Source organism: Macaca fascicularis, chromosome 5 (genome assembly GCF_037993035.2).
Source record: "Macaca fascicularis isolate 582-1 chromosome 5, T2T-MFA8v1.1".
Taxonomy (NCBI): domain Eukaryota; kingdom Metazoa; phylum Chordata; class Mammalia; order Primates; family Cercopithecidae; genus Macaca; species Macaca fascicularis.
The window spans coordinates 46,026,144-46,036,258 of record NC_088379.1 but is presented as its reverse complement, the minus strand read 5'-3'; the positions used below and the strand labels follow the sequence as shown (position 1 = coordinate 46,036,258).

Here is a 10,115-nt window from a genome sequence, read left to right as displayed (position 1 = left end):
GATTTGGCCAAATCTCACAAATATTAAAAGGCAGTGTTTTTATTTTAATTATTTTAAGATAGTTTATAATTGAATTTATGAAGTTTTCCCTCATGATTATTCCTGATTACTACAGAAAAATAAAAATCAAGAAAGCGAAAAGAAAATAAACAATCTTCTATCTGGAGATTAGAGATCTTAAAAGTTTGGCTAGTTGATTGAATAGCAGCTTTTAGGATTTTGGGGGGAAGAGGATGTATATTTACAAAAATAAGATCATAGTGAACCTGTTTTTAACATTTCACTTTTCTTGAAGAAATGTATGAAGGATATGTTACTATGTTAACAAAACTATCTTTTTGAGTCATCACTTTTGCTAATTGTATAGAAGGCTTTTGATGTGGATGTTATTTTTAACTAATTCTCTATAGTGAGACTATGTTTTTCCAACTTTGTATTGCTATAAACAACAAAGTAATGAACATTTATATACTTGTAGCTCTATGAATCTATGAATCTATCATCTATTCATTCTCTTCTTGTATCTATTATTATTTGTCTTTCTGTTTGATTACATCATTTGTAAGGTAACATACTGTATTGTTAAGTTTTGGCCTCAGATTTCCTGGAATTGAATCTCTTCTCCAGCACTCAGATTTTCTGATTTCAACTCAGAAAATGTTTAAAAGATGACTTCCCCTGAAATAAGCTTCTCATTTTTTAAAGAAACAACATTAGAGTTAAGGTGCTTTTTATTTCATGATTTTAGACATTGAATCAGAAGAGCAGTTCTAAGGTAATATTTCGTTTAACAGAGAAGAAAGAGATGTAATACTTTACCACATTAGAAATAATAGAAAAAGCAGTAAAATGAAAATCTAGACATAGTTTATTAATATTCAATATATCTCTCTAACTGTTCTGTTGTTTTCAACCCAGTTAGTGCCCATATTGTACTATGTGTATAATGTCATCTTATGGAGACATTTCAACTCTCTTTGTACAAGCATTAGGAAAATTTTAGTTAAAATTAAAGCTGTACTTCAATTAATAAAAGCATTGCATTAATAAAGGCTGCTTGTATTAAAGAAGGGCAAAAATAACATCTGTCTTTATTTTGTTAATGCTATTAATACACTCAGCCGTTGAATATAGTCCAAGTGAATATTGTCTGCTGGCTAGCTCTCCTCTCAAGAACAGATATAAAATTTCTGTAGATAGAATATGTTTTAGAGAAAACACCTATAACGCAAAGTTTATGCCATGAGTCCTACCTAGTAATCTGAATAAACATTTCTTGAATTGAACATTATTTATTGCCAAGTGGTTGGGTCTATTGTTGTGGGTGACCTGTGGACAACTTCTGGAGACAGAGTGATTCACTGACATTGGGCAGGCTGTGAATCTAAACATAGTTATGTTCATATGTAGTTCTCATCAATATCAGCATCAGCTAAAAAAAATACAAAGCCTTTGTGGTTGAGTTATTCTCTAATTCAATTTTACTTAACTAACTAAACTTAAAAAAGAAAAATGCTGTGAAATGAAAGACATTTGAGGAGAGAGTATAAGCAAAGAGTATAAAAGGAAATCCCAAGTTTGTTTCCTAAATAATACAGCTGAGCCTTGAGTATAGACCTAATACTTTTCCGTGTCATCATCTTTCTTATGTTAACTTTGGACCAGTGAGCTACATCTATTTTATTTCTGAGTTGTGATGTTTAATATTGAGTGTGAACTGACTGGATTGAAGGATGCAAAATATTGATCCTGGGTATTTCTGTGAGCGTGTGGCCAAAGGAGGTTAACGTTTGAGTCAGTGGACTGGGAAACGCAGACCCACCGTCAATCTTGGTGGGTACCATCTAATAAATCAGCTGTCAGTGTGGCCAGAATAAAAGCAGACCGTGGAACGATTAGACTAAGTTTTCTGGCCTCCATCTTTCCCCCATGCTGAATGCTTCCTGCACTCTAACATTGGACTTGAAGTTCTTCAGTTTTTGGACTCTTGAACCTACACCAGTGGTTTGCCAGGGGCTCTTGGGCCTTTGGCCACAGACTGAAGGCTGCACTGTCAGCTTCCCATCTTTTCTGGTTTTGGGAATCAGACTGGCTTCCTTGCTCCTCAGCTTGTAGACAGCCTATTGTGGGACTTCAACTTGTGATTCTGTGAATCAATACTCCTTAGTAAACTTCCTTTCATATATACATTTATCCTGTTAGTCCTGTCCCTCTAGAGAACCCTGATTAATACAGATTTTGGTGCCAGGATTGGTTCTAGAGGAAGAGAATTTTGAGAATGTAGATTTTTAGTTGTTTGGGGGTTTCTGGAGTTGGTTGCTTAATATGATTAGACCCCAAAAGGCTAAGGACTCTACTTCTAATAGTGTGGAGAACACTGATAGGTTTTGGGGTGAACTGGTTAGAGAATTATGCAAAATAAATGTATTTGATACTCCTGATTCACCGCTCTTGAGAGGCAAGAAGTTTAGCGACTATACATAACTTTGACCATATGCAGAGAACCAAGGAATATAATGAAGTTGTTTGGTTGCTCCTAAGTTCAGTGGACAAAGGGAAGAAAGAAAATGATGAACTTAGAGATTCTGTCTCTCAGTTCCCGAAGCACATACTGAGCCTCAAATCTTCTAAGACTGCCCTGAGTAAGAATCTTATCTCCTGTGGAGAAGGGGCTGAAATTGTGGAAAATCAGACACAAGCTCTTATTGTGCAAGTGGCTGACCTGCAACAAAAGATGTATGTATAGCTTCGCCAGGTGTCCACTGTTAAAGTGAGACCATTGATCGGAAAAGAATGGGACCCTGCAACTTGGAGTGGGGCCCTGTGAGAGGACCCTGATGAGGCTGGGGGCACCGAGGTCCTAAATTCTGATGAGCCTTTTTTTTTTTTTTTTTTTTTTTTTTTTTGCCGGAGGAAACAGCCTCCCCACCGCAAGTGGTAGAACATCCCCTTCATCACCCATGCTGCCATCAGCTTTCCCACATTTGTCTGAGGAGATTAACCATGCACTGCCTAGGGCAACAATGATGGCCTCCTCTGAGGCACTTGACAGGCAAGACAACGCTAATTCTCCTCAGGAACCACCCCCAACACCTCTGTCTGCTTCTAGACCTACAACTAGACTCAAGTCCCAGCAGGCTCCTAGAGGTGAGGCTCAGAGTGTGTCCCACAAGGAGATGTACTATACTCCTAAAGAACTGCTTGAGTTTACTAACTTATAAAGCAGAAATCTGGAGGGAAGGCACTGGAATGGATATTTAGGGTATGGGATAATGGCGGAAGGAACATAAAGTTGGATCAGGCTGAATTTATTGATACAACCCCACTAAGTAAGGACTCTGCATTTAATGTTGCGGTTTGGGGAGTTAGAAAAGGTTATAATAGTGTATTTGCTTGGTTAGCTCGAATATGGATTAAAAGCTCACTTCACTGTGAGTGAGCTGGAAATGCCTGACCTCTATTGGTTTAAAGCAGAGGAAGGCATCCAAAGGCTTACAGAGATTTGGATGCTGGAGTGGATTATTTAATTTAGACCTACTCATCCCAGCTGGGAGGGTTCAGAAGACATACCCTTCACCAATATCTTATGAAATAGATTTGAGAGGGCAGCATCTGTATCCTTGAAGAGCTGTGTGATGACTCTTTTCTGTATGCCAGTTCTTACAGTGGGAACTGCAGTCACTCAACTACAAAATTTAAATGTAAGGGGAATAATTGGATCCCAAAGTGTCAGGGGCCAAGTGGTGGCACTCAACCCTCAAAGGCAAAGTGGACATAGCTACCATAATGGACAACAGAGGCAAAGCAGTAATCAGAATAGTCTGACTCAGGTACAGCTCTGTCTTTGGTTAATTAATAATGTTGTTTCTAGAAGTGAAATTGATAGGAAGCTTATTGCATTCTTACTTAAATTATATAAGCAGAAAACTTCCAGGTTGAGTGGACAAAATACTAATTTGAATTACAAAAACAAGGAATCATAAGCCCCTCAATCACTTTCCAGACTTGAGCCAGTTTACGGACACAGAATGCCTTGAATAAAGGGGAGGTCATGTCTCTTTGAAGAAGAAGCCCACTGCACTACCAACAATTCATGCAGTGTTTTTTTCTCCCATCTTTCCCCAGGGAGACCTCTGGCCTTTTGCTGCGGTAACTTTACATTGGGTAAAGGAGAATGATCAGACTTTTGGGGAACTACTGAATGCTGGCCATGAGCTGACGTTGATTCCAGGGACTCCAAAATGTCACTGTGGTCCTCCAGTTAAAGTAGGGGCTTATGGAGGTCAGAGAATTAATGGGGTTTTAGCTCAGGTCCAACTTACAGTAGGCCCGATGGGTCCCTGGACTCATCTTGTGGCCATTTCCCCAGTGCCAGAATGCAGAGTTGGCATAGATGTACTTAGCAGCTGGCAGAACCTCACATTGGCTCTCTAACTGGTAAGATGAGGGCTATTATGGTGGGAAAGGCCAAATGAAAGCCATTAGAGACGTCTCTACCTAAAAAACTAGTAAAGAAAAACAATGAAACAATGTCACATCCCTAGAGGGACTGCGGAGCTTAGTGCCACCATCGAGGACTTGAAAGACACAGGGATGGTGCTTCCCATCACATCCCTTTCAACTCTCCTATTTGGTCGGTACAGAAGACAGATGGATCTTGGAAATTGACCATGGATTATCATAAGCTTAACCAAGTGATGACTCCAATTGCAGCTGCTGTATCAGATGAGGTTTTGTTGCTTGAGGAAATTAACACATCTACTGGCACCTGGTATGCAGCCATTGATTTGGCAAATGCTTTTTTTCTCCATTCCTGTCCATAAGGTCCCACAGAAGCAATCTGCCTTCAGCTAGCAGATACATTCACTGTCCTACCTCAGAGGTATATCAACTCTCCAGCTTAGTGTCACAATGTAGTTCGCAGAGATCTTGACCTCTTTTCCCTCCCACAAGACATCACACTGGTCCATTACATTGATGACATTATGCTAATTGGATTGAGTGAGCAAGAAGTAGTAAACACATTGAACTTACTGATGAGACATCTGCACGTGGGAGGATGGGAAATAAATCTGACTAAAATTCACAGAATTTCTACCTCAGTAAAATGTCTCGGGGTTCGGTGGTATGGGACATGTCAAGATATTACTTCCAAGGTGAAGGATAAATTGCTGCATTTGGCCCCTCCTACAACCAAGAAAGAGACATAATGTTGGCTGGGCACTGTGGCTCACGCCTGTAATCCCAGCACTTTGGGAGGCAGAGGCAGGTGGATCAAGAGGTTAGGTGATTGAGACCAGTCTGGCCAACACAGTGAAATCCCGTCTCTCTCTCTCTCTTTCTCTCTCTCTCTATATATACATATATAATTAGATATATGTAATATAGATATATATAATTATATATATAATGTAATATAGATATATATATTATATATATATATAAAATTAGCCAGGTGTGGTGGCACACACCTGTAGTCACAGCTACTTGGGAGGCTGAGGCAGAAGAATCACTTGATCCTGGGAGGCAGAGGTTGCGGTGAGCTGAGACCATGCCAGTGCACTCCAGCCTGGGTGACAGAGTGAGACTCCATCTAAAAAAAAAAAAAAAAAAAAAAAAAAAGAGATGTAACATCTAGTGAGCCTATTTAGATTTTGGAGGAAACACAATCCTCATTTGGGTCTGTTACTTTGGCCCATTTATCCAGTGACCCTAAAGGCTGCCAATTTTGAGTTGGGTCCAGAATAGAAGACTCTGCAACAGGTCCAGGCTACTGTTCAAGTTTCTCTGCAACTTGGGCCATATGATTAAGTAGATCCAATGGTGCTTGAAGTGTCAGTGGCAGATAGCGATGCTGTTTGGAGCCTTTGGTAGGCCCCCGTAGGTGAATCACAGTGGAGGCCTTTAGAATTTTGGAGCAAGGCCCTGCCGTCTTCTGCAAATAACAACTCTCCTTTGGAAATACAGCTTTTGGCCTGTTACTGGGCTGTGGTAGAAACTGAACAATTGACGATGGGTCATCAAGTCACCATGCAACCTGAACTGCCTATCATGAAGTGAGTGCTTTCTGAACTGTCTAACCATAAAGTAGGTGTATACAGCAGCATTCCATCATCAAATGGAAGTGGTATATACATGATCAGGCTCGAGCAGTTCCTGAGGGCACAAGTAAGTTACATGAGGAAGTGGCTCAAATGTCCATGGTCTCCACTCCTGCCACCCTGCCTACTCTTCGCCAGCCTGCACAAATGGCCTCATGGAGAGTTCCCTATGATCAGCTGAGAGAGGAAGAGAAGGCTAGGGCCTGTTTCACAGATGGGTCTGCACTATATGCAGGCATAACCAGAAAGTGGACAGCTGCAACACTACAGTCCCTTTCTAGGACACCCCTGAAGGGCAGTGGCAAAAGAAAGTTTTTCCAGTGGGCAGAACTTCAAGCACTGCTTTTGGTTTTGCACTTTGCTTGGAAGGAGAAATGGCCAGATGTGTGATTATGTACTGATTCTTGGGCTGTAGCCAACGGTTTGGTTGGATGGTCAGGGACTTGAAGAAGCATGATTGGAAAATTGGTGACAAAGAAATTTGGGGAAGAGGTATGTGGATGGAACTCTAAGTGGTCAAAAACTCTGTAGATATTTGTATCTCATGTGTTTGCTCACCAAAGGGTGATCTCTGCAGAAGAGGACTTTAATAATCAAGTGGATAAGATGACTCATTCTGTGGATACTACTCAACCGCTTTCCCCAGCCACCCCTGCTACCACTGCCCAATGGGCCCATGAACAAAGTGGCCATGGTGGCAATGACAGAGGTTACACGTGGGCTCAGCAACATGGACTTCCACTCACCAAGGCTGACCTGGCTATGGCCACTGCTGAGTGCCAATTTGGCAGTAGCAGAGACTGACACTGAGCCCTCGATATGGCACCATTCCTTGGGGTGATTAGAAAGCTACTTGGTGACAGGTTGATTGTATTGGACCTGTTCATCATGGAAAGGGCAGTGGTTTGTCCTCACTGGAATAGACACTTACTGCAGATATGGGTTTGCCTATCCTGCACACAACTGTTCTGCTAAGACTACAATCTGTGGATTCACAGCATGCCTTATCCACTGTCATGGTTTTCCACACAGCACTGCCTCTGACCAAGGCACTCACTTTATGGCTAAAAAAGTGTGGCAGTGGGCTCATGCTCATGGAATTCACTGGTCTTACCATGTTTCCCTTCACCCCGAAGCAGCTGGTTTGATAGAAGGGTGGAATGGCCTTTTGAAATCACAATTACCCACCAACTAGGTGACAATACTTTGCAGGGCTGGGGCAAAGTTCCCCAGAAGGCCGTGTATGCTCTGAATCAGCATCAAATATATGGTGCTGTTTCCCCCATAGTTGGAATTCACAGGTTCAGGGATCAAGGGGTGAAAGTGGAAGTGGCACAATTTACCATCACCTTTAGTGACTCACTAGCAAAACTTTTGCTCCCTGTTCCGACAATATTATGTTCTGCTGGCCTAAAGGTCTTAGTTCCAGAGGCAGGAATGCTGCCACCAGTAGACACAATGATTCCATTAAACTGGAAATTACAATTGCCACCTGGACACGTTGGGCTTCTCCTACCTCTAAGTCAACAGGATAAGAAGAGAGTTACAGTGTTGGCTGGGGTGACTGACCCAAACTATGAAGATGAAATCAGTCTACTACTCCACAATGGAGGTAAGGAAGAGTATGCATGGAATTCAAGAGATCCATTAAGGCATCTCTTAGGATTACCATGCTCTGTGATTAATGTCAATGGAAAACTGCAACAGCCCAATCCAGGCAGGACTACAAATGACCCAGACCCTTCAGAAATGAAGGTTTGGGTCACTCCATCAGGTAGAAAACCATGACCAGTGGAGGTGCTTGTTGAGGGCAACGGGAATACAGAATGGTTAGTAGAAGATGGTAGTTATCAATATTAGCTATGACCACCTGACCAGTTGCAGAAACAATGACTGTAATTGTCATGAGTATTTCCTTTTCCTTTTGTTAAGAACATATTTGTGCATATATACACTTGTGCTAAGAAAATATCTTTATTTTATTTCCTTTATCGTGTGACATAAAATTTACTGTCTTCATATCAGCATTTAAGTGTTAACTTTATGTAATAGCATTTAGTTTAAGGATTAGTGTGCTTCCAGTTGTGCGAAGGATAGCTGTATTACATTAGGCATAATTAAGAGCTTATTACTGTCTTTATTTGAGGCTTATGTATTATTTCAGAAAATTCATATGGGTTCAAGTTGAATGGATGAACTCATGATGGTTAATATTGAGTGTCGACTTGATTGGATTGAAGGATGCAAAGTATTGTTCCTGAGTGTGTCTGTGAAGGTGTTGCTAAAGGAGGTTAACATTTGATTCAGTGGCCTGGGAGAGGCAAGCCCACCCTCATTCCGATTAGTTGGTGTACACCATGTAATCAGCTGCCATCGTGGCTAGAATAAAGCAAGTAGGAGAAGATAGAAGAGCAGAATTAGAGTCTTCCAGTCTTCATCTTTGTCTTTTCCTAGATGCTTCCTGCCCTCACACATCAGACTCCCTGTTCTTTAGCTTTTGGACTCTTAGGCTTAGACTAGCAGTTTGCCAGGGCTCTTGGGCCTTTGGCCACAGACTGAACACTGTACTGTTGGCTTTCCTACTTTTGAGGTTCTGGGACTCAGACTGATCCACCACTGGCTTTCTTGCTTCTCAGCTTGCAGAGAGCCTACCATGGGATTTTTCCTTGTGATCATGTGAGTCAATTCTCCTTGATAAACTCCCTTTCATGTACACACATATACATATATTCTATTAGTTATGTCCCTCTAGAACTCTGAGTAATACAGAAGTGTAGTGACTGTATTTAAACTTACTTTTATTATTAACACTGAATATTCTTTTACGGTCATGAGAAAAAAATACTAAATACAGGAATTATACCTTCACACAAAATGATATCATGATATGTCCCACTAAGGACTGATAGTATAAAATGTGCTTTGGAAGAATTATCTTCTCATCTGGCACACTGAAACAAGAGGACACTGAGAGAAGACCATGTCATATCATACAGCAGCAATATCAGAGTTTATCACACTAAATTAACATTTTACAGTAAAAAAATCAATTGGACATATAGCTTCTTTTTGACTAAACTGTAAAACTTTTTAAGGTTATACAACAGCAATAAACTAATGGGTTTAGAGCTAGTTTTCCATTTGTATGTATCAAAGAAATAATTTAACCAAGTCAACATGAATTTGTTCTATTTGAAAAGAGTCCAAACATCAATTAACTTAGAAACTAATAAGGCTATTGTTAGTTGAAAAAGAAATTCCTAATAGATTGTGAGGCTCCAAATGATGTCTGGGAACTTTAGATGAGACACTTCAACTCAAAGTGTGAAAAACTATATGTAATCTGTGTTTTTTGGTAACTCCCCCTTTTTCCCCCTTCATTAATATACAATTGTTCTGTGTCCCATTTGCTTAGGGTTTCTATGCTACCTAACATAATAAATTTATCCTTGCCAGAAATTTCAGTCCAATAACTGTAGGGAATGGAGATTTAAGAAAGATCTCTTGTTACCATTATTAGAAGCATGCTTTCTAGTTAATGTATTTCACTGATACGGTATCAGTACAAAAGTATACAGAACAAGCTTATATTCATTGGCTGCACAGAAAAGAAAACAATTGTAGGTAAGTTAAATGAAAAAATGATATATCAGGAGTCTATGAAATGACAATAAGGCAAATTTCTGGTTTTAGAATGAGAAAACTAAAAAAAATAAAAATAAAAATAGAAACCAAAAGAACTATACCAGGCAGGGAATGAGAACAATAACTTCAGAATATCACAACTGAACTGAATGCGTTCTTTCTAACCATGTTCTGGTTATTGTTTCTTCATCAAAAATGCCCATACTTAGCAGCTTACATGTGTTTTTTTTTTTTTCATTTTGTTTTTGAGATGGAGTCTCTCTCTTGTCGCCCATGCTGGAGTGCAATGACCTGATCTTGGCTCACTGCAACCTCAGCCTCCCTAGTTCAAGCAATTCTCCTGCCTCAGCCTCCCCAGTAGCTGGGATT

General features: G+C 40.2%; 1 pseudogene; it reads left to right on the top strand.

Annotated features, from left to right (window-relative positions):
- Positions 1-3,023: 3,023 nt before the first annotated feature.
- LOC141410256 (uncharacterized) lies at positions 3,024-7,994 on the top strand (annotated as a pseudogene).
- Positions 7,995-10,115: the final 2,121 nt, after the last annotated feature.